At 39.4% G+C, this 25,980-nt stretch overlaps 2 long non-coding RNA genes across 2 annotated transcripts in view; one reads left to right on the forward strand and one right to left on the reverse strand.

The window, feature by feature from the left end:
• Window positions 1-25,980, reverse strand: part of LOC147834968 (uncharacterized) — a 722,499-nt gene that overhangs the window by 550,488 nt on the left and 146,031 nt on the right. The gene's annotated exons all lie outside the window — the stretch shown is intronic.
• LOC147841947 (uncharacterized) lies at window positions 10,542-16,838 on the forward strand. The gene is made up of 3 exons (XR_015500731.1): window positions 10,542-10,728; window positions 13,171-13,546; window positions 13,649-16,838. It is a non-coding gene; the product is annotated as an uncharacterized LOC147841947 (long non-coding RNA).

Here is a 25,980-nt window from a genome sequence, read left to right on the forward strand (position 1 = left end):
GTGGTTGTTCGCTGGTGAACATGACAGAAGGAGAGAATTTTATGGTAACTTGTATAAAATGTTTCAAGCCCAAGAAAGATTTAGGAAGTTACAGCAAGTGTCGACACCTATTTGTACAAGTTTATTAAAGACTGGAACAAGAAGTACAGTAATATGCTCCAATGAAGGAAATTTGAAAGAATGCTCAAAGCTCCACAGACTTTCAAAAGACATCAGAGATAAGTATTAGTTGAACACTGATTGTATTTCTTAAGGTTGCCAATGCAAATTCATCCTTACTATTGTTGATGTTGATGGTTTCATAACAGTATTAGCCAGGAGCTGTGTAAAATATATGCCATTGTTGAAACTCTTATATCAACATATTGTCTCAAAGAAAATGGTCAATGTGAGAGATTTAAGAGGAAAATGCATGACATTGCAAACTCTTCCTGCTAAAAAGTGACATGATCAACCAGGTTTTTAATTGTTAACTCTACAGAACATCAATCAGGTTGTTCACTATAAGATCTGACATTTAGAGTGGAGCCACCAAAAGTTACCAGTTTATTTTAGTTTGGGCCAGGAACATTTTTATCCTAGTGAATAACCTTGGCTAGTACAATATACAGAGATTTTGAAGCATTTTTTTTTTTAGATATGCTAGGGGCCGCCTGAAGGCTGTGACTTTTTGCAAAAAGGTCAGTTGGTGTATTAAAAGTTCTATAGTGTTAAAGGCAAAAATAAGATTCAGAATGTGTGGGAGCCTAGCCTTTTTTATCATTGTCCAGGGCCCAGATGTGGTTGGGTTGAGACGTGACATGATTGTGTATGTGTTTGAGACTACATACATAAGTCTGTAGGGTAGCATAATGTTTACATCTGTGCATCAGAGGTAATACATGTGCTGGAAATTCTTGAAAATGCTTGAATTTTAGTAATAGTACTTAAAACGTACATGTAATTTATTGAAGTAATATAATTTAAGATGAAAGATGACACGTTTAGGATGTGAATAAATCAAATTTGAAAGAGTAAAAAATTGTGGTTAATTCTTGTTTTAGTGGCAGAGTCCAGACACTAGTTCTGTCATGTCTTGTAAGTTGTGCACAGTCCAGGTTTTCTCAAGTTTTTCTCGAGTCTTTGTCTTTGTATGCGTGCCGTGTGCGGGCTCAGGATGCGCACTTTCATCCTGGTGTGTTTGTTGCTTTGTTCATGTCATGGTTTTCATTCTCAGTGCTCCAGACCTGTTGGTTTCGGTTTTAGTTGGTTGGGATCGGAAACATGCATGCAACATGCAAATACACAGTACATGTTTTTATTTATCGTGTGCTCATGTCTTGTTCTGTTTTTGTTGGTGTTGTCTAAACATGTGGCTCGGTGTTTACATTGTGGCTGCATGCTTCATGCTGTGTTCACACCAGACACGGAAGGTGCACCAAGCGCGAGTGATTTACATGTTAAGTAGGGCTGTCAAAATTAGCGCGTTAACGTGCATGATTAATTTTAAATATTTAACGCGTAAAAAAAAAAAAAAAAGTAAATAACGCTGTTGCAGTTTTTTTTTTATTTTATGTTGTGGCCGACGTGTGTTTAGGGACAGTGCGTGCATCTGGTGATCTTCACTTTTGGGTTGAGAGCGGCGTGATTGTCGTTTGCCTAGAGCGCCAGTTCAGCTTGCCCTGGCCCAGCGCGTGTTTGACGTTCAAAATAATTTGGATAAGACCAAGGATGCGCTTTTTAGAAGAAAAGTTTTAGTATAAAACAATTAATGTTGCATCATCAGGCTATTCTGCGTTTCCTCCAAAGTTTCATGCAATTTCGGGTGTTTCATTTTTTAATCTTTAGACTTTAACTGCAGTTAAGCAGTTCACTCTCATTCAGCATATTTTCATTCAGGATGTTTTAATGGAGTTTGATACCGCATGGCGAACGGAAAGAAAAACCTAATTTCGGGACTCGCGTGATCCTTTAAGGTAATCAAAAAAACGCTGCTTACATGGTAGACTCCTAATCAGCATTATCTTAACTATAAAAGCGGAGTATTGGTTTCCATGTAAATGTACTCAGTGAAAATTGCAGATGAAGTCGCAAGCTGTCAAAGACAGCCCTATTCTCTAAGCTGCGTCCATGAGCCTTCACATTTCATAAGTTTCACGTTGCTGTGTCAGAATCCTTGCTGGTAAAATACAGCCATACTCTAGAGCGCTTAGTTTAAGCAAATTTGATGAACGTTATCGTGCGTGTTGATGAATCTAAAGGGATCCCTCCCTCGCTCACCGGGTCCACTGTACTGCCCGCATTGTGTGTGTGTGTGTGTGTGTGTGTGTGTGTGCATGTGTGTGTAGTCCACTTAAAATCCAACATGGAAATCATTTTTGTTTGTTATTGCCTTTGATTGTTTTGAAATTCGAATAGCATTTAATGCCTGTCTTTTTATGTCTGTAATAAATGCGGCGTTTCGTGATAAATCATGATTAATTACAAAAAAAGTGTGATTAATTACGTGAATTTTTTTAATCATTTGACAGCCCTAATGTTAAGTCAATGCAAACATGCGAATAGACATCCGGAATAGTCGTTCGAGTTCGAAAATCTGAACTTAAGCGGACATTTGCGCCGCATTAACCAATCAGAAGCTTGTGGGGGCGTGGTTGTGACGTAGCATCTGTTGCTGGTGTCCACTTGAACAAATTAATTTACCTTTAGGATTAATAATGTGAAATCAAACAATTAATCAATCAGAACCCTGTTGGTATTAATGATAATTTAATAATTGATTTTCATCATATAATTATTGCCGAACCAAAAAAAAAAATGGATTGATTTTATAAATGCAAATTCTATACTCGTCATTCTATTCCACACCATCAACCAGTGTTAAATATGTTTTCCAAAAAAAGTCTCCTGACTCCCTAACGCACATAATGATAAACTAACACCGGGTCTTTATCCGACTGTTCTGCTTCATGTATTTGTTTGACCCCTGAATTATTCAGAAGCAATGAATTTTTTTGAAAGTTCACAGGGAGCTTCCGTCTGCCCTTGCCTTTCTCCGGAGACGCCCAAGGTCATCTCAATTCTAATAAGAGCCACTGAAACGTTGCTGAATTGTAATTGGATTTTAAACAATGCTCAGCAGCCGTAATGATTCCCGGCTCAGATTCCTAACCCATGTATGCAGGGACTCAGTGTGCATGGGCTTGTTATGAGACAGTCATGTCAAAGAATCCTCTGGAGAGATCTGTCCGTGGGTTAGGAGTTAAATGTCAAAACCAGTCAAGTGGCTCGTGTTCTGGAGGATCTGGCAACTGTGTGTCAGCTTGACTAGCTCGGGAGAATGATGGTTATTGTTATAATAACGCATTTGGTATTCTTGAATAGTTACCCATAAGGAGGCTCTTGACTGCGTACATTAAGCTAATATAATAAGTGGAAATGGTGCATTGATGGACTGGAGAAAGAAAAAATAATTGCAATAATAATTTGGTACACATCATATTACACATGTACACACATTAAAGTACCCATACAATAAAATTGATTGTAAACTGATGAATATAAACTGACATTAGCTTAATATTCTGAAAAAAAAAAAAATCAGGATTGTGAAATGCGATCTCAACTTTTGAGAAGAGAATTGGAAATTATGCGACATGAGTAAAATAAATTATGAGATAGAACTTTACAATGACTCGTTCTTTCTATCCCATGCTGAAAAAAACAAATCAACTGTGATATGTAAATTCTTGAACGCAAAGTAAAATTGTGATACTAACACTTACATATGTGCCAGCGTGCTAGCCCAGTGGTTAGCACATCACCATATCAGTTCAAATCCTGACTTATGGACGTTTCGAAATCCTATCCCACTCTCTCTACCACTTTACTTCCTGTCATTCTACTGTCCAGTCAAATAAAGACAAAATGCCAAATATTTCATTTGGCTCTAGGACTCCACATTGGCAAAGCAGCAGGGGGTGGATGAGATTCACCCTGTGTATCTTAGATCTCTGGATATCGTAGAGCTTAGAGCTGGATATTGTCTTGTGTGACACGTATCTACAACATCGCATGGAGGTCAGGGATAGTACCTCTAGACTGGGCAGATGGGGGATAGTGGCTCTCATTGTTAAGAAGGGGGACCTATAATGGGATCACACTTCTCAGCCTCCCGGGGAAAGTCTATGCCAGGGTACTAGAGAGGAGGATCCGGCTGATGGGTGAACTTAGGATCCAGGAGGAACAATGTGGTTTTTGTCCAGACTGTGGCACACTGGATTAGCTCTAAACCCTCACCAGGGTCCATGGGAGAATGCCCAACCAGTCCAAATGTGTTTTGTGGACTTGAGGAAGGCATTCAACTGTGTCTCTCGTGGCATTCTGTGGAAGGTGCTCTGGGAGTATGGGGTCAGGGGTGCTCTGTTAAGGGCTGTCTTTAGTTTGGTTCGCATTGCCGGCAATAAGTCACACTTGTTTTTAGTACATGTTGGCCTCCAGCAGGGCTGCTCTTTGTCACCAATTCTGTTTATATTTATTATGGACAGAATTTCAAAATGCAGTCTTGGGCTGGAGGAGGTCTGGATCGGTAACCACGGGATTTCATCTCTGTTATTCGCAGATGATGTTGCTCTGTTGGCTTCATCAAACATGGACCTTCAGCATGCACTGGGGCGGTTTGCAGCAGAGTGTGACATAGTTAAGGCCATGGTGCTCCACCAGTGGATTGGTGCAGTGGCAACAGTTATGCTGTTGATGTATAGGTCCGTTGTGGTAAAGAAGGAGCTGAGCCGAAAGGCAAAGCTCTCGGTTTACCCGGCAATTTACGTTCCTACTCTTACCCATGGTCATGAACTTTGGGTCATGACCGAAAGGACAAGACGTTGGGTACAAGTGGCTGAAATGAGTTTCCTTCACAGGGTGGCATGACGCACCCTTGTAGACAGTGTGAAGACCAATGTTACCCAGGACAAAAGAGATGATAAAATAAAATAAAATCGCAAAACGTCAATTTTAAATTTTAAAGGTGAAACCACTGAGCCACCGTGTTGCTCCTAATATAAAAATATATATTAAGATATAAACTCAGAGCTCGGAGGGAAAGGTATTTGAGAAACACAGTTGGAAGAAATTTGTCAGACTGCTGAGATTAAATCTATCAAAATGTAATTAAATATGCATGCATATATAATTTAGATCTCAAACCTCCAAGTAGCAATGTCAAAATTGCAAGATATGTCAATGATATGTCTAAAAATTTTAGATTTCCTTATGACTGAACTCAAATTAGCCACTAAGCTGATTATATAGGGCGTTACAGTGGCGCAGTGGGTAACATGATCACCTCACAGCAAGAAGGTTGCTTGATCGAGCCTCGGCTGGATCAGTTGGCATTTCTTTTGCATGTTTTCCTCGTGTGTGCGTTGGTTTTCTCCAGGTGCTCCAGTTTCCCCTACAGTTCAAAGACATGCGCTATAGGTGAGTTGGGTAAGCTAATTTTTCCACATAGTATGTGTGTGAATGACAGTGTATGGGTGTTTCCCAGTGATAGGTTACAGCTGGAAGGGCATCCGCTGCATAAAACATATGCTGGATAAGTTGGTGATTCATTCCGCTGTGGCGACCCCTGATTAGTAAAGGGACTAAGCCGAAAAGAAAATGAAAGAATGACTAAAAAATATAAAATAGTTACGTTTCCTCATGAGATCAGGCAGGATATCAGACGTCCCAAGTCTACTGGAAGTACCGGGAGTATCCTGCAAATGCATTGAGACTCCCGCATGCCCGCAATTGAATGATAATATCACGGAAATCGTGATATTATCACGGTACTAAAATACGTCGCACACCCCTCTCCACCGCATCCCTCCCAGCTGTTCAGGTACGTCGCACGCAACTCCCCCACACCGCTCTTCAGGTATGTCGCGCGCGACTTACCCCTACCGCTCTTCAGGTATGTCATGCGCAACTCACCCCTCTGCTCTTTAGGTATCCGCTCTTCAGGTACGTCGTGCGCAACTCACCCCCACCGCTCTTCAGGTACGTCGTGCACAACTCAGCCCCTCCGCTCTTCAGGTATGTCGCGTGCAATTCACCCCCACGCTCTTCAGGTATGTCGTGCGCAACTCACCCCCACCGCTCTTCAGGTATGTCATGCGCAACTAACCCCCATCACTCTTCAGGTATGTCGTGCGCAACTCACCCCCATCGCTCTTCAGGTATGTCGAGTGCAACTCACCCCCGTCGCTCTTCAGGTATGTCGTGCGCAACTCACCCCCACCGCTCTTCAGGTATGTCATGCGCAACTAACCCCCATCACTCTTCAGGTATGTCGTGCACAACTCACCCCCACTGCACCGCTCTTCAGGAACGTCTCGCGCACGCACGCCACTACTCAGATATGTCCCCCCCCCCCCCCTCCTGCTGTTCAGGCACCCACTCTCCCACAACCTCCCGCAAATCAACTCTGTATCCTCCGGAAATGACTTTTCCCAACTTGGAATGTCTGAATATTCCCTTAAGTTTAACTTGGATATGAGCTACAGAAAAGAATCAGAATTCTGATATAAGCTTGTAGTCAGAACTGATAAAATGCTTGATTGCCTTTCTAATGCTTTCATTCATGGCGGAAACCAGCTTCCTTATAGTTTTGTTAGTGAATCATTCAAACTGGTGAACTGAATATACCAATAAACCAATCTGCCATTCGCAACATGTATGCGCCAAGAAGGGTTAGGGCAGATGTCACAAATTTTCAGAGAATAGCAATTGTATATGACAGTAGAAAACTGGGGTGTTGTTTCTAACAATAACAACTCACACAAACAGGTTTATTATGGGAAACACACAGTTCGCCATAGGCCATATATAAAATTGAGTCCTAGAGATGTGACAGTGACCTAAATCAGGATGTGTGACATTGTTAGAAAGCAAATTAAACATATAAGGTTAAACGCTGCAGCCGGATGAATGCATACATAAAGGAACAGCACAGTGTCAGTCAGGATGTGGATAATTTGTGCGGTATTTGACTTCACACTGTGCCCTGCGATGCTTTAGAGCAGGCTCTGACAAGACATTTCATCATTCTGAAATATAGTGTAAATCAAGCAAATCAAGTTTTCTTATGGACCCATCTCTTGGCAAAGACGCAATAAGATCCCAGAGGCATAACTCACAGTCTGCCGTCATTAGATTGTTGTCAGATGCGGCTGACAGTTGATGACTTACCGCGATCCCAAAAGGTAATTTCAAAAATGACATTTTAAAAAGATCTTGTCATGCCTCACTGAAGAAGAAAAAAGGTGTGGGATTTATTTTGATTTTATTATTCAACAATTTCAATTGACCTGTTGATAAGTTGGTGGCCCCTTCTACTTTTGCTAACTTGTACAAACAGAAAAGGCCTAAATGTCTTAAAATGACAACTGTCAATAAAAAAAGGTTTGGATGTTTGGATAAATTCCATCAATTCCATAAATTCTCATCAATGATTATTCATTTGATACTTACAGTTGAAATCAGAAATTTACCTACACTCTAAACAAAGGAACATAACCATTTTTAAACAAATGTCTGATGGTAAATTATACTAAACGTTTACGGTTTTTGGTCTGTTAGGATTACCTAAATGATTTACATTTCAAAAGTTTACAGTCAAAAGTTTACACAAATTTCTTTGGTACTTTTTTAGCTTTGCTTTTAAACTGTATAACTTTGGTCAAATGTTTTGGGTATCCTTTCACAAGCTTCTCACTCAATAGTGAATTTTGGCCCAGAATTGGTGTAACTAAGTCAGATTTGTTGGCTGTTTTGCCTGCACAAGCTTTTTCAACTCTGCCCACACATTTTCTATAGGATTGAGTTCAGGGCTTTGTGATGGCCACTCCAAAACATTTACTTTGTTGTCCTTTAAGCACACTTGAACTGAGCGGCAGAAGAGCAGCCTTCAACTCTGTGAAAATCAAACTTAAGCAGGCTGCATTTTCTTTAAGGTGTTCACCACCCAGCAGATTTTCGGTTTACTTTTGAGAACACTAGACTTTCTTTAAAGACACCATTAGAGGCAGATGCCTACTTCTAGCAACATAATAAACAAAAACTGCATACACTCCCCACAGAATAGTTTTTCACCCTCGTTTTCTACCATAGTGCCTTTTTTAATATGCAGAGCACTAATTTTTATTATTTTTTTAATCATTATTACAACCATTTCATTTCATTTGTTTTATTCATTCTTTATTTCACTGAACACTATATTCACTCTGCCAACCTATTTTTGTTAACCTTTTTTTTTTTTTTTTGAGGCAGTGGAAACTTATATGGCTTAGAGCAGGGGTCATCAACCCTGTTCCTGGAGAGCTACCTTCCTGCAGAATTCAGTCCTAACCCTGATCAAACACACTTGAACCAATTAATAGTACCTAAAGCAGCACTTGAAAATTACATACAGGTGTGTTTGATCAGGGTTGCAGCTGAAATGTGCAGGAAGGTAGCTCTCCAGGAACAGGGTTGGTGACCCCTGGCTTAGAGCAAGAGTGTCCAAACTCGGTCCTAGAGGGCCGGTGTCCTGGAGAGTTTAGCTCCAACTCTAATCAAACACACCTGAACCAGCTAATCAAGTTCTTACTAAAAACTTCCTGGCAGGTGTGTTGAAGCAAGTTAGAGCTAAACTCTCTAGGATAGTGGCCCTCCAGGTCCGAGTTTGGACACCCCTGACTTAGAGTCTAGTTTGGTTTTACAAAAATCTATTTTCAATAAGATAAATAAATAAACATTTGCATATTAAAAGACATTTTAATATGATGATACACAAGGCTTTTTGAGCAGTGTTGTTGGGCAATAAAGAGATGCTGCTTGGTTATTTTCCTACTGAGAATAAGCAACAACCTTTTAACATCAAAATTAGAAGTCCAAGTTATTTTGTATAAATGTATCAAGCTCGTGTTACCAGTGTGAAACTAACAGGTACATTTTTGAGGTCATACTTTACTTTTAGTTGAGCACAAACATGTAGTCAGTACTTGAGTCATTTTAAACACGAGTAAAGCATGTGTGTACTTTTTTTCATGTTTGCTTGTTTTAGCCAAGTGTTTGCTTGTTTTGTTGTCTAGTAGACGTCCTTTAGACATAACACTTGGTATGTTCAAGACGGTCATGCGAATGTGCTGTGTTGTTGAAAAGAAAGTGTTTGGTTTGAAAGTGACTCCTTTGTGGGCCATGCTTCATATATTGCTTTACAGTCAACAAAAGAGCATCCCTGTTCCTGGAGGCACACCAATTTTGTGTTGTGTCCATTATCTGACCCCTCGATTTCAGGTCTCAAGCTATGTTGAGACTGCAGGCAAATCAATTTTTTCTCAAATCAGATTTTTTTTAGATGGACTGTCTGCAAGTGATCAGATTTGTGTGTCCAGACATAACCAACTTATCTTTGGTAACAACATGGGCGTATCCAATGTATGTGACAAGGCTTTCAAAACAGATACATAAAAAATGGAGCAGCATCATCTCGCTCTTCAAACAAGTGACCTCTCGAGTTGCGGGGCAGAAATTTAACATCACATAAGAAAAAAAAAAAGGTACGTCCTGTAATCAATTCAAGCATTTTCATAATCATTTTTGTATGATATCTGTGATGTGTGATGCAAAATGTTAATTGAAATCGGATTTGAACAGCCAGACCTGTTACTGTCTTACAAGTTTTATTTATTTGTTCACATTTTGCCTTAACATGAATTCTCGACAAACAAATATATTATATAAAATGTATCTAATATGCATACACTACCAGACAAAAGTCTTGTCGCCTATCAAAGTTTTAGCAACAGCAAATAATAACTTGACTTCTAGTTGATCATTTGGTATTAGAAGTGGCGTATATAAAAGGCAAAGGCCTTTAGATTACGCTTAATTTACCACAATAAAATATGATCATGCCTTGATTTTGAATTATTCAATTAAGAAAGGTCTGACTTTTCTTAGACACAAATCTTGTCACTTAACAAAAATAATGTACAGTATAGAATAGAACGTCATCGTCCAGTGAAAAAATAACTCAAATCACCTAATAATAAAGTCTGAAATGGCAAAGAAAGCATTCTTGCAGGACTCCCGGAGTTCATCAAGATTCTTTGGATTCATCTTCAATGCCTCTTCCTTCATCTCGCTCAATAATGTTCATATCTGGTGACTGGGCTGGCCATACCGTTAGCACCTTGACCTTCTTTGCTTTCAGAAACTTTGATGTGGAGGCTGAAGTATGAGAAAGAGCGCTGTCCTGCTAAAGAATTTGCCCTCTCCTGTGGTTGGTAATGTAATGGGAAGCAAAATGTTTTAAATATCTCAGGCTGTTGATGTTGTCATCCACCCATTGCATGCCCCCATTTTGAATTTAACCCCAAATTATGACTCTTCCTTCACCAAATTTGACTGATTTGAGAATCTTGGGTTCATGCAGGTTCAAACAGGTCTTCTGCAGTATGTGATGATTGGGATGCAGTTCAACAGAAGATTCACAGAAAAAAAAAAAAAAAAAACTTCTGCCACGTTTCCAAATGATTAACTAGAAGTCAAGTTATTATCTGTCGCTCTCAGAACTGAGATCGCTGAAAAGACTTTTGTCAGGTAGTATACATCTGCATATTTTAAATGGAAACATTTGTCTATGGATATCTTTTAAGTGGCCTCACTGTAAAGGTGAGATTACCTAAACAGTAAAGCCGCAAGTTGGAGTACATGGATCTGTTGGTAAGTCTACTGCCAATGCACACACATTTAAAAACACGGGTTAGCTTTTAACCTGACAATCCTGTATGTGATAATGTTATACAGTGTAATAATTCACCCAGTAATTATGTTATCGGTTACTTACCAAGATATTGTTTCAAGCTCCTGAGACTTTTGTTTTGTGATATTTTAGATGATAAGTGAAATCCAAGAGCTCCCTTAATCTTCATAGACAGCAATGCTCCCATTCAAAGGACATTCAAGTCCATAAAAAGAACCAGGATATTGTTGAAACAATTCCTACAACTGTAATCATACAAAGTAGCTAAACATAAAAAAATAAAATAATAAATAATTTGTTCACCTAGATTATCCTAACACAGGCTCATTGTAAAAATGTACCCCCATATACATTTGTGGAGAGCACAAATAATGTAGCCAGAGCTACGTATGGCTGCACTTCATCTTTAAAAGGATCTCTACGGCACCATTGAAGGCTTCTGTTTTTATTTGCGCTAACAGCTGAACGCTTACCTGCGTGTGGATGGTTTTTCCACTGTTACAAGTTTGCCAAGTATGTCGGCAAACTTGAGACGCAGAGAGGAGTTGACTGCAACGACGGGGTTGTAGTCCGGCAAAGAATGGCTCCAGAAAGCAGGTAAAACTAAAACAAAAGGCAAAAATTATAATAAACAAGTAAATAACACAGTGAGAACGTGGCAATATCTGAAAACGTGGTAAAAAAAAAATCAGGCAGCTATGAGGGATTTTCTTTTGCTGGATTGCTTTTGAAAACACTGTCGGTTGGGTTTAGGGTAGGGGGTGATCGAGTCAATCAGTGCTTTTGAAAGCAGGGGGAGTGAGTGTCGGCTGGTCAGTCAGTCAGTCGTCAGCGGCCTATGGATGATTTAAGTGACAAGAGCAGGCACGAATGGCACTCGCTAAAGAAATTTGAGAACTGAATAAGCATGCACAGTGGCCTATGGTGGATCTGTGAAAACAAAAACTACCAAAAAACATTTCTCCTGGGATGTATTTTGCCCTGGCCAGAAATGTATACAGGGGTACATAACAATAATGAGCCTTGGTGTGGTTATCCATGTCAGGTCAGGATCTGTGTTTACTTTAAAGTACTATACTACAACTGTTGTTACTCTGCTAGGACACTTTTATAAATGTATTAAGAAAGGACATATCTCTACTAAAAATCAGCTTGAAATGAGCTCTAGCACAATCTATTTGCTATTAGTTAGTTGTATTTACAACGCAGAGTCAATGAGCAGCTAAACTAAAATATTTTATTACTTGGCAGCAACATAATTTTTTTTTTTTCATAACCACAAATTGATTGTCTGACTAAAGCCAATATTAGGCACTTTATTAGCTCTTCCCTGTTAAACCAATATATTACGTTCATTAAAAGTCTTCCATGCAATGCCACTCATTGCTCATATGTGACAAACCCATAGCTGCCTCTTGCCAAAATGGATTAGAAAAGCTTTGAGCACCCTTTATGCCCCCGACAGCATGACTAAAATGAGACGTGGGCAGGATGCTGAGCCTTGAGACCTTGAGAACGAGCCCCCAAGTGCGTATGTCAGCATTATGTGGGGTCCCTTGATAATTATGCTTCTGCACCACAGACACCAGCATGACAAAGTCGCAAGGAGGGCAAGACACTGAGCGGCCATTAGCTGTGAGCACAAAAGGAGCGCTGACATCTTATTTGGGAGATTAATGAATAAAAACAACACTGATGTCAATTGCAGGCTCATTTCCTTTAGAAATCTGTTTTTTTTGCTGTGTTAAAAGAGGTCACCAGCACCATACATAAACAAAACACTTCATCTTGATTCTATTTTTTTTTTTTTTTTAGAAAATAACAACTTGATCTATCTGTTTCCACATTCACTAGAGCCACTAAGGTTGCTCCTTAAAACTAGATTCCCCTCTGAGGTGATAAGCAGTGGCATACAACAGAACACCATATTATAATATTACCATTCAGTGTGCCTAATTCAAGGTACTAATGCAGGGGTCACCAAACTTGTCCCTGGAGGGCCGGTGTCCTGCACATTTTAGCTCCAACCCTAATCAAACAAACCTGAACAAGCTAATCAAGGTCTTACTAGGTATACTTGAAACATCCAGGCAGGTGTGTTGAGGCAAGTTGGAGATAAACCCTGCAGGGACACCGGCCCTCCAGGACTGAGATTAGTGACCCCTGTACTAATGTATAAGATCACCCAAGTCATTGTCTAAACTCCAAGCAAGCCTTTGAGTAAATGATAATCATCAAATAATAACAATAAGTGGCCTTAAATACTAGGTACTTACTTACTTATACCCTCCTCCCCTTCCGGGGTAGGGGCTGCCAAAGGTCAATCTCCAGAGGTATCTGTTCTGGGCCGTTCTTTTTACTTGTCTCCAGGTATAACCCATCCTTGTGATGTCTGCCTCTAGGTCACTTCACCAAATGTTTCTTGGACGGCCTCTCTTCTGCTTCCCTTGGAGATTCCATCTGAGAGCCTTTCTGGTGATGCTAGTTCAGGGATGGGCAAACTTGATCCTCGAGGGCCGGTGTCCGTGCAGAGTTTTGTTCCAACACTAGTCAAACACACCTGAACATGCTAATCAGTGTGTTTAAGATCACAAGAAATCTATAAGCAGGTGTGTTTGATTAGGGTTGGAGCTAAACTGTCCAGGACACCGGCCCTCCAGGACCGAGTTTGCCCACCCCTGTGCTAGATGGTGGTTTGCGTAGGGTGTGCCCTATCAAACCCCATCTTCTCTTCCAGACTTCTGCTTCTATTGGAGATTGACGGGTCCTTCCCCATAGGTCAGTGTTGCTGATCCTGTTGGGCAAAGAATGTGTATCTTTCTGAAATAGTTGTTGATGAATGTCTGGATTCTTCAGGTGGTTGTTTTGGTTATCCTCCAGGTTTCAACCTCGTACAACAATACTGACTTTACAATGGAGCTGAACAGATGGGTCTTGGTGGTCAAAGTAAATTCTCTTGAAGGCTAGATGTTCTTGAGCTGGGTGAAAGCGGTTCTTGCTTTGCCGACTCTTGCCTTGACGTCTGTATTTGTTCCACCTAGCTGGTCTATGATGCTGCCCAGGTAGGTAAAAGACTGTAAGTCCTCCAAATAACTTCTAGGTACTTACAACAAAAAATAAGTACAATGTTATTGTTGTGCATGTATTGTATTGTACAATACTTGTAGTGCTATTAGAGCTTTGATTTTAGTGACATGTTTGGTGGTATGGGTAGGTTTAAGATTCCAGCAACAAGCAACTTGTCTGTCGGCACCAGAAGATTCACAACAGAAACATTTAAATACCAGAGCCGTTCAGAAGCACCCTAATAAAATGGTATGGCTTTTATTACAATTAATACATCCTAAAACTCTGTAAAATTATTAAAAGTACACTCGGAGTGACGGATGTTGTTGGTTTGCACTGAGTCACACTTCAACATTAACATTCAAACTAAATGTTTGCTAGTGGTGTTAGGGTGCTTTCACGCCAAGACTTTTGTTTAGGAAACTGTCTCGATTGCCCAGTTAGCATGGTTCGTTTGGCATTTGTGAATCCACCAATCGCGCCCTCATCTGCGCCAAATCAATCAATGCGAGATCACTTGAATGAGGTTGTCTCGACTCAATTGAAACGAACTCTAGAGGGGATCGATTGTTTAATACAATCCGAGCCCGGCTATATCACAGTGTATTATGGATATATAATAGACATACAGCTTTATGAAGAGAGAATTATGAGTAGGGCGGGAGATCATTTCAGACGTCCCAAGTCTCCCGGAAGTTTCTGGAGTCTCCCGCAAACGCACAGAGACTCCCGAATGCCCGCAAACAAGTGATAATTTCCCGGAAATCGCGCTTCTCTTTCCCGATCCTCAAATACGTCGCGCACCCTTCTTACCCCTCCCCACCGCATCCCTCCTCGCTCTTCAGACACATCGCGCGCACCTTGTCAAACACCACCAAACCACCACCCCCCCGTACAGCTGAGTGGGAATGTGACCAATGTGAGGAAAGTTTACTCACACCTGACTTGTTTTAGCTCTTTTGGTCCATTTAGAAACTTTGCAGTGTGAAAGCGAACCACACCAAGAGCAAAGAGCAACAATGTAACAACTGTAATCTCTGTTTCGAAACAACTGAATCGATTCACAGGTGTGAAAGCACCCTTATTTCCATGATCTGAGGTAATGTAATCTGCTGCCAGTATCAGTATGGATGTGAATGTCATGTAAAATTGAATTCAAACTCACATTATTAGCATTTAACACTAAATAAAGAACATAATCAGCAACTAAGATGATCATTGTTGTAGTCTATGCAGGTATTCGGCCGCAATGTTTTTTTGAAAATAGACATTTTGCATGTCGCTGTCACGGATTGACAAATACTTATTTTTAACATGGAAAAGATACATTTTATTGCATGCATTGCATCACATTTGTTGTGGACTTGTAGTTTTAACATGTTCTATAGGAGATAAAGGATGGGTTAGGATATAAGTACAAAGTAAAAACATTTATATAAGTGCATTGCACCAAATGCTTATGTTAAATGTATGTACATTATATTTGAGACCACTTAATATAAAGTGAGACCAATGCAGCAATGAAAATATTAAATGTGAGAAACTGCAGTCCACATTTGCCAGAAAACTACTAGAAAACTTACTGCTCAGGACTTTTTAGGCACAAATTGCCAAGTTATTTTTGGTTCTGAAAGTTATGAAGTGATAGTTGGCTTGCATATCATTGGCATCTCTTTCTGAAGAGGTACTGCTTGCCTATTATTATTATTTGCGTCCACCTTCGCATCTTTAAATCAGAGATATTGGCCCTGGCATGTGCAAACTAGCTATTTCACGAATAAATATATCATTTGTGTAAACCTGCCCGGGTCCAAATTTCACAGCTGGCCTGGACTGTGCAATAATGGCTCCTCCCTAGGCAGCCTACCAGCATCCAAGTAGTGATTGACAAAGTTGCTTGCTTCTTTGCCAGGAAAACATGCTGTCAGTATAAAAGATACTCAACTGAAGGCCAATTGGTGGAACAATCAGAAACTGGCCAGAAGGTCTCTAGAGACTAGTTGGAAGCACTGTCTATGGTTGACTGAATCTCTATTTTTGATGTCTGAAACCTGCTTTTAGAAAGTGAAGATTGTGGATTCAAAGACCAAGACTCAAGGTGAGTCTCTAAAATCATTTGAGAGTCTCTAACATAATTTTATATAAACATGAAGTGGCTATTTAACTTGATGTATTCAAGACTAGAGAATTTGCTACAGCTGTTAGAGATCTATTCCTTTTTTAAGCAGAAGTTGTTGATTTTGAGTGGCATCAGAACATTGGTGTATGTTGGCCAGATTGTTAATCACAGCTTCTGCCTCTAGTTGTGGCCAGTGGAAACAGTGTTTTTCATAGGATATATTACTTTCAATATTTAAAATTATTACAGTAACATTAGAACTACCAAGGTAGCCATTTTGAATGTTGCTCAATTTTGTAATTAAAATAAAAATTACCCTGAAAATTATTGAATATTAAATACTAAAATTAAACCCATATAACTCTAATGTGCTGTATGTTCGAAAATGTGTGTATATGTAATTTTATCATTGCTATTTTAACATTCATTCATTTTCTTTTTGGCTTAGTCCCTTTATTAATCAAGGGTTGCCACAGCGGAAGGAACTGCCAACTTATACAGTATATGTTTTACACAGCGGACGCCCTTCTAACACTGGGAAACACTCATACATTCTTCCATTCACTACAGACAATTTAGCTTATTCAATTCACCTACTGAGGAAAATCATGTGAACACGAGGAAAACATTCAAACTCCACACAGAAATGCTAACTGATCCAGCCAGGGCTTGAACTAGCGACCTTCTTGCTGTGAGGCAATCATGCTACCCACTGTGCCACCGTGACAACCACTATTTTAACATTGTCCTTGTTATTTTAGGTGCTCTGATTCTTTCTACCTTGCAAGGCCGTAATGTTAAAATTGACCTGAAGCATGTCTATGTCTTCTACTTTTTTCTGTGCCCTTTGGATATGCGTGCCTTTGTTGCCTAGGAACTTTCTACAAAAAAAAATAAATAAATAAAAATAATAATAACTTTACTTCAGACATGCCGTTTTAACTTTCCAAAACAACATTTGAAGTGCGGATCCAAATGCAGGTTTATTACTGAGGTCAGGTAAGCAATGGTCAACACAGGGGTAAACAGGTGTACACAGGTAATCCAGAGTCATAGTCAGATATACAGGCAGAAGATCAGAAGGCAGGCAGCATACAGGGATAAACAGACAAACTAGGTGAGGGTCAAAACACGGCAAAACAAGATAAAAGAAACTCGCTGTAATGTCACAAAAAGTAAACAACACTCAGCGACTAAAGAGTGTGTCTGTGTTGCTTAAATAGTGAGCGTAAATAGTCCTAGACAATCCTCCGGCAGTGTGTGCAATCAGTCAGGTGAAGGAACGTGTGTGTGTGAGCATTTTTGTAGACCATGAAATGGTGGATTTGTAGTCCTTTAGCGATCAGTGTACGCTGGTGACAGTGACAGGTATGCACCTTTGGGGGTGGTCTAGTTAATCAAAATTATAGTGCTATATGCGTTACAAAATAGATTGTTTTTTTTACTGTAACGACTTTATAAAATTAGCTTAATTATGCAATTTAACTAGAAGCTTCAAATCTAAATGTGTGAACATTTTATTCAGTACAGTCTTATATGCAACCCAGGCTCATCCTGGAAACGTAGCCCCGCGGACGTTTCTGGAGGCCACGAAATACGTCCCGGGAGGTCCGTATTCGTGTAGTTTTTGTTTTCGGGAATCCGCGAGAGGCTGCTGCGGCACACTTTTTAGAGTCTTGAACGCCTCTCGGGAGCGTGTGCCATTCGCGCGCGAGAAGCCGCCGGAGGCCGCTGTCGAGCGAATGACTGAACAATCGACCGGGCCAATCGGCCAACCCGATCACCCTCCTCCTCCTTCCCTTAACCCAAACGACTATTTACAAAAGCTGTCAAGAAAAGAAAAAGCCCTCGTCTGATTTTGACCGCTTTCTCGGATCTCGCCGCATTCTCGCCCCGTCACAAATTCGTTCGCTTTTATTTTTTGGATTCTGTTTTTCATCTTACCTGATTTCTGGAACCGCTCTTCCCCAGACTCTTTCCGGTCGTCATCGCGGCCGGATCCTCCTCCTCCGGGCCTCCGCTCCACCGACGTAATGCTGCGAGCTAAGCGGACAAACTGGTTGCGGCGGGAAAGCCCTCCACACCGAGATGAGTGAGCCAGTTCGTAGCCGGCGAGTGAGCGCTAAGAAGAGGAGCGGCGTCACACCGCCCCGTAGCATTTGCTCGAAAAAACCAAACGCGGTCATACCTACCTCCAGAAATGTCTCCAGAAATGTCCGCGGGGCTACGTTTTCAGAATGAGCTTGGGTTGCTTATGTAAATGGTCAGAATGACAATAATGGCCATTGTAGCAATTATAGAGTTCTGGAAGTTCCAGTGTGGCTCAGTCCCATTAAACAACTATATCACTACATTAAACACTACATGGTAGACATATAATATATATATATATATATATATATATATATATATATATATATATATATATATATATATATATTATTTAAAATCAGAATAAAATAAAACATGCTGGAACTTTAAGTTTACATTATATGAGTACGTTTTGACGTAGGTTTGATGATAAAGTGATGCATCCACAAATAACCAATTACCCTTGAAACATTTAAAGTGTCAGATTTGTTTCTTGGAACCTTGGACAAAGAAGTTAATATTATTGTAACCTTAATTATTTTCTAATATCAATTATTCTTTACCCATAACCTGCATCAAAATGATTCTCATGTAGTCAGTAGATCTCTGTAGCAAGGAGTATCAAATTAAGTTGAGATATGATTACCAACCCTGGAAAGCCACATCAATGTTGTTTCTGCTGCAGTCACGATTTGCATATTTCTTGGACCAAGTCCAGTCCCACCAGGAGCAGTCAAATAGCCCCAATGTTTACTTGCTATCCTCCAGCTGGCAGATGTTCAGTGAAACTGCAGAATACTTGCTGTCCTCAAGCAAACATAGCATGACAAGAGCAGGTGAGTAGGGTAGGTTAACACTTGTGGTTAAACTGGTAAATTGACCATCAATAGGTATGGGCTCACATAGGGAGGAATTCTGTGATCCTCACCTTTTCCTTCACTGTCCCAAGTTTGCTCCGACACACCTTGCAGGGTAATTAATGGAGGATTTTTTTCTGAGATAACCTTGACCAGGGCTGGATTATGAGGGGTAAGTGTCACACACTGTTAATCCCCTCCAAAACCTTGCTGCCTGAGACTTTTATTTGGCACATAGTGCTGACCACTAGAGTCCTTAGGGCAGGGGAGTCAAATCCTGCTTGTAGGGCTTCGATGCCCTGCAAAGTTTACCCCAGACACACTTCCCTGAAAGATGCATCCAAAACCTCCCACTCAACTTACTTGAAGTGGTGTTCATTAGACTGTAATAAGAACTTTCTAATGTATATGAAAAATGTATGCATATGTAGCAGAAGTACATATGGCTTTGAACAATATGGGGGTGGTAGGACACTGTTGCTTTTTGCACCTATCCAGCTCACCACTACCAGTTTGTCCATTAGTTCGCCATGTACGTCAGCGAACTTGAGACGCAGAGAGGAGTTGACCACAATGACAACGTTTGAGTCTGGTTAAGAATAGTTCTAGAAAGCAGGTAAGAAGAAAACAGAAGCCAAAAAATAAAACAAACAAGTTAATAACAGGTTGAGAATGTGGTAAAAATCAGTCAAGGTGTTTTATTTTTCTGGATTGCTTTTTAAAACTGTCGGTTTGGTTTAGGTAGGGTTTAGTGGGTGGGCGGGTCAATAGGTGCTTTTGAAAACACTATTGGTTGGGTTTAGAAAAGGAGGAGAGTGGGTCAGTTGATTGTCAGTCAGTAAGTCAGTCAGTCGACAAGAGACCTCTGGTGGATTTACCCAAGAACAGCAGGCACAAATGGCACACATGAGAGAAATTCGAGGCCTCAAAAAAACATAAACAGCAGCCTCTGGTGGATATGCGAAAACAAAAACTACAAGAAAAACGTACCTCCCTGGATGTATTTGATGCTCTCCAAAAATGTATAAAGCAGTACCTGTTATAAACATGTCATAAACATGATTGTCATAGGTCTGTTACAGTCAAGAAACTTTTTTCTGATCACTTTGCAGTGGAACTAATTTATTTTGTGATTAAAGTTTCTCAGTAAAAGTAAAGGACATTTTGATGACAAATTCGTACAACTGTAGTAGAGGTGAAGAAAAATATGAATGATTCTGTTATAAAGTTCAATTGGTGTAGCTGAATAACAAAGATAAAGGGTAACACTTAATTTTGATGGTCCATTTGAGTATTAGTAGACTGTCTGCTTAATATCTGTTGATACTCTGCTTCAACAGACATTCAACTGACTATAAGGAACTTTGCAAGTACATGTCAACTTACACTAACACCAACCTAAGAGTCTACTTATAATCTAGTGAGAATTAGTAGTCATGTAGATGCAATGCAACTGAAGTTCAGCAAACAATCAAAATAAAGTGTGACCATATAATTATATTCTGACTGATAAAACAAGAAGATAAAAACCATGTGACAGCAACAATATAATAAGTTCTGCCTTATTCTATGGTCATTACTTTATCTGTTTCACAGAAAAAAAAATAAGATAGTATACTGTAGTTTTTAATATTTAATTAATTTATCTATAATTAAATTGATCTTATTCAAAGTCAGTATCAGTTTATTAATAGATACAATTCACCTTTAGGGCAATCATAAAGCAGCTTGTGACATTGAATCTAAGAAGGGGGGGAATCTGTCCAAAGCTGTCTTTCTTGTAACACCACCCACTAAGTTGACATCCAATTTACTCTGTTAAACTGCATGATATGAGACCTGCGTGTTGTTATTTTAGGATCTGTGGGTTTTTATTAATCACCACCTGCTGAGCAAAAATCTTAAGGCTGTACATCAAAATGCCACAGTGTTCTACATCAATATATGAATGGACTTTTCTGTAAGTAAATGCATTTTCGTTTAGTTTGCTTGACTTAAAATCATAATAACTTATTAGCAGTGGTGTAAAGCATCTAATTACAAATACTCAAATTACTGTAACTGAGTAGTATTTTCTCAGGAATTGTAATTCACTAAGTTGTTTTATAAATGTGGACTTTTACTCTCCCTGGAGTAAATTTTTAGTGCTGTTTCGGTACTTTTACTCCACTACTTTACTTCAACCTGCAGTCACTACTTTATTTTTCCCTGTCTATATAATATATATATATATATATATATATATATATATATATATATATATATATATATATATATATATATATATATATATTATATCCAATTTACTATCCAATTTACTATTTTATATAAATATATATATATATATATATATATATATATATATATATATATATATATATATATATATATATATATATATATATATAATATATATATAATATGTTTACTGTATGATGGCCGTATTGGTCTTAAACAGGCACAAGACGTCAATATAACGTCAGATTGACGTTGTACTTCAGCACTGTGGTAGCGTTGCATTTTGTTTGGAAATGAAAATCAGGTTGACGTCGATGTCCAACCTAAAATCAACCAAATATCAACGTCTAATGATGTTGTGTGGATGTTACCACTATGACGTCTATGAGATGTTGGATTTTGGTTGCTATACCTGACAAATAAGTGTCAGTATTTGACGTCAAAAATAAGATGTTGGCTCGACGTTGGATTTTGGTCACTTTCTAACAACCCAAAATCAACCAAATATCAACGTCATTTGTCATCATTATTGGACATCAAAACACTGTTGTTCTTAGATGCTGGCTAGCCATTGAATTTTGTTTACCTAACGTCACAACCTAAATCTAACCTACTATTAACGTCTTATGACGTTGTGTGCCTCCTGGTCAATAATTAAATGCACTACAGAATGTTTCGTTTACACACATCCACACATTACATGTAAATGCATCAGCTTTATACTTTGAAATACTCACTACTCTTGAGTACTTTTAAAAGGGCTACTTTTTACTCATACTTTGAGTAATATTCACAACGGATACTTTTACTCCACTTACACTACATTTTTAGGCAAGTAATGGTACTTTTTCTTGAGTCTTGAGTATGATTTTTCAGTACTCTTTCCACCACCGTAATTAGCTTTATAAGCATGTTTTGTACTGAGGAAACATATACAGCACTGTCATTAATTGTGGTAAATGCGGATGGAAGAGAGTGAAGGCAATTAGATTAAAAGCCTTTGGGCTCACACTGTTCACTTGGATTTGGAATTGCTCATTGTCGTGACCTCAAAGTAATCACCGATATTTGCAATAGTTGCGATGTGTCACCACAGACATATCAGAGATTTATGATGCCATACGCAAGCATTAGTTCTCATACACTTTTGGACTGTGAGTGTGAAAACTCCAACGCGGTCGCTTTTACAAAGAGAGCCAATTAGCTTGCGACAAGACATTTTGTCTGGCATTTCAACATGTAATCTGACACAGCATTTGAAGTGCACATTTTGAAACAACCTCCAGTTTCACCTAGAGGCTGTGTGCTAAAATAACTCCATTCTCTCAAAAACAAAAACATTTTCTTTTCAAAGAAAAGTCACCTCAGTGCAAATGGATCAGCTGTCGTCGGTCTAGATGAGTACCGCACAAAAAAAAAGCTAAAAAAAAAAGAATGAATGCATCTTTTCAACTCGCTGTCTTCTGCATGTTTGCACTCCTCCTTTAGTACCGACTGATATGTGCCACAGGCCAATCTCTTTATCCTGGTACTTTGCTGATTGCTCACCCACTATTCCCCACTGCCCATTTATCAACCCCACTTCAGTCTACATCTACTGCAGGGCTCCCTAAAGGCATACCTTCCGCATTGTTACTTACTGGTTGTGTGCTTTAAAAGCAGCAGTCTGCATGCTTAGTTTTGTAAACTACATATGATTTAATTTAACGCTTAAATAGCTCAGTGCACGATTTAAAAATTCGGCTTTAAAAGAGGGTGGCTTCAGAATTGAATTGCATAGATGAAGGATTTGAGAGTTATTGATTTTGGTGGTCTTCTTTAGACAAGGGTTGACAAAAATGATGAGTCAGAGATTCATATATTGAGAGGCTTTCACTTCCATTAAACATTTAACACAGTTTCTTTCAAATAGTTCTCTTCGCCTGAGAACTGTCTTATGAGATTATAAAGGTCTCTTTTGATAAAAGGTATGAAGAACATCAATACATCAAAAAGTTTTTTTTTTTTTTGTTATTCCATGCATCTATATGAGTTTATACACCAGTTCTTTCTGGTTCTTGAATGTGATTGGCTGATAGCCGTGGGATAATCTGCAAATAACAGCACTCGTCCACCCTCTTCACCCTTGTGTATTACAGCAATAAGCAGAGGACACTCTACAGTTTGACTATACTGCTGCTGCTATTTGACAACATAATGTACTTATGAGGCTTTTTTTTAGTTGAGAATGTAGTTGTTTAGATCAGATATCAGGAATATATGTATTTTGTGTAGGCCACTCTGTCTAACGTTGAGTTACTTTTTGGGTGCCATCATTTGTTTCTAAAAGAAAGTAAAAAGAAAGAAAGAAGAGTGCTCATGTTATTAGTGTTTTACCTTATTGCAAACAAAACAGTAATCTGGTAGTGTTTGCTCTGCTTTTTTGGGTATAATTATTGTGATATCTTGATTGCATCAGAGAAATACAGGGCGATTTCTCTGTAGACTGATGGGATTTCATGCTGTTCAGCCTTAGGTAGCGCCCTTTCCCTATGGCGTTGGAAGGGCTCTGACTTCTTATAAATTAGATCGCTCTAATTTGTAATTCAACCCAAAAAAGAAATCCATAACCTCATACCAATTAATATAAGTAATAAACACAACAAATCTGGCACAAAATTACTTTTCCAAATGTACTTAAATACAATTAAAAAATGCAAACAAAAGAAATAAAAGTTTGTTTCAAAATAAATAATAAACTCAACATAAAAATATCAACGTAAAATAAATAACTCAAATAAACGGCAAAGTCAATGGTTCAGAAAAGCCCAAAAATAGTCCATATAAAATGAATGAAAAATTAACTAAACCTCGTTGCAGGCCTGTTTCAGCGCTGGTGTCGTAAGGGCATTAAAACACAGTTGCCCTAAGGGCAAATAAATAACAGTTTACTCTGGCTTGAGAAAGCCTGTTGGTAATAGTTTATTTAAAAAGGGCGGGCGGGCAGGTGGGCAGGCAGGCAAAAATAGTTTGAAAAAGTTCAGACAGATAAATTCAATGTTAAGTCAATGACAGCCACTTGCAATGGAAGTCTATGGGACAGTTGCTAGGGTGCAGTATTTGGTTGTTAGGGTGTGGCTAGAAAGTTGAAAGGCCATCAGTGTTTGGCTGCTGACTAGACTGAGATAAATGAGCTCAGCCAATAGTCTGTAGGACAGTCTGATGCAGAGTTTCGAGCTCACAGAGTTTGATCCAATGTAAAGTCAATAGCAACCTTTTCAATGTTAGTCTATGGGACAGTTTCAAGGTCCCAAAAATAGTTGCTAGGGCGTTAAAAGCTCATCAGTTATTGGCAGTTAGGTAGTCTGAGTTAAATTAGCCCAGCTAGAAGTTTGTGTGACAGTCTGACACAGAGTTATGAGGTCACAAAGTTTGGTCTAATGTTAAGTCTATGGAATTTTTCCGACGGCCCAGGATGTTTTTTGGAAAACCGAAAGTCGGATCAGACGGAAAAGATATAGCACACCAAGTCACACCAGTTTGAAGGTCTGGTGTGAGTTTGGTGGTCATAGCTCGAAAGCTCTAGGAGAAGATAGAGTTTGATTTTTAGTCTCAGAAGAAAAATAGGATTTCAGTAGTCTGGCTTGCTTTCACAACCCAGTCTAAATATGTGCCCTGTGTGTGATTAGTGCCTAACACCATGATTACTTGTTGATATGAAGATAATAATGCCAATCTAATGCCCAGAAATAATTATAATAACGATAAAAATTGAAGGTCTCTCCATCTTGCTGCCCCATCTGTGTAACCCCCCACCTCTCCAGCAGCTCTATAGTATGCTTATATTTGCGTGCCGTTCCTGCTTGTAGTCTATTACACATCACAAACAATTCTAAGATTTTAACATGCTATTAGCATATTTGCTCATTTTTTCAAATACAAGATCATCAGAATGTAAAGTAAGACAAGATGTCCCATTTTGGTTATGCTTTAAATTATTCATTCATTCATTCATTCATTCATTTTCTGCCCTTTTTCTGGGGCCAGGTCGTGGGGGCAGCAGTCCTAGGAGAGAACTCCAGACTTCCCTCTCCCCAAACACTTCTTCCACCTCCTCCGGGGGGATCCCGAGGCGTTCCCAGGCCAGCCGAAAGACATAGTCCCTCCAGCATGCCCTGGGTCTTCCCCGAGGCCTCCACCCAGTGGGACATGCCTGGAACACCTCCCTAGGTTGGCATCCAGGAGGCATCCAAAACAGATGCCAGAGCCACCTCAGCTGACTTCTCTCGATGTGGAGGAGCAGCGGCTCTACTCCGAGCTCCTCCCAGGTGTCAGGTGTATCCAAGATCTTGTCCTTTCGGTCATAACCCAAAGCTTATGACCACAGGTAAGAGTAGGAACATAGATTGACCGGTAAATCGAGAGCTTTGCCTTTCGGCTCAGCTCCTTCTTCACCACAATGGACCGGTACATCAAGCACATTACTGCTGCCGCTGCACCAATCTACCTGTCAATCTAATTAATGTTCAATCATTCCCTCACTCGTGAACAAAATCCAGAGATACTTAAACTCCCCCACCTGGGGTAAGGACTTTCCTCCAACCTGGAGATGGCAAACCACCTTTTTCCGGTGGAGCACCATGGCCTCGGACTTGGAGGCGATGATTCTCATCCCAGCCGCATCACACTCGGCTTCAAATTAAAATTAGAAAAATAATTTAATACACATAGAAAGCATATTAACTTGATGATGTGAACAATGGCTACTAAGTCATTCTCTGAAGACAGAATTAACATAACAGTCTATTGTAAGTAATGTAATGGTTAAAAACATAAAAATCCGACACTAACCTCTCTGAGTC

Source organism: Danio rerio, chromosome 10 (assembly GCF_052040795.2).
Source record: "Danio rerio strain M-AB ecotype USA chromosome 10, GRCz13ab, whole genome shotgun sequence".
Lineage (NCBI taxonomy): Eukaryota > Metazoa > Chordata > Actinopteri > Cypriniformes > Danionidae > Danio > Danio rerio.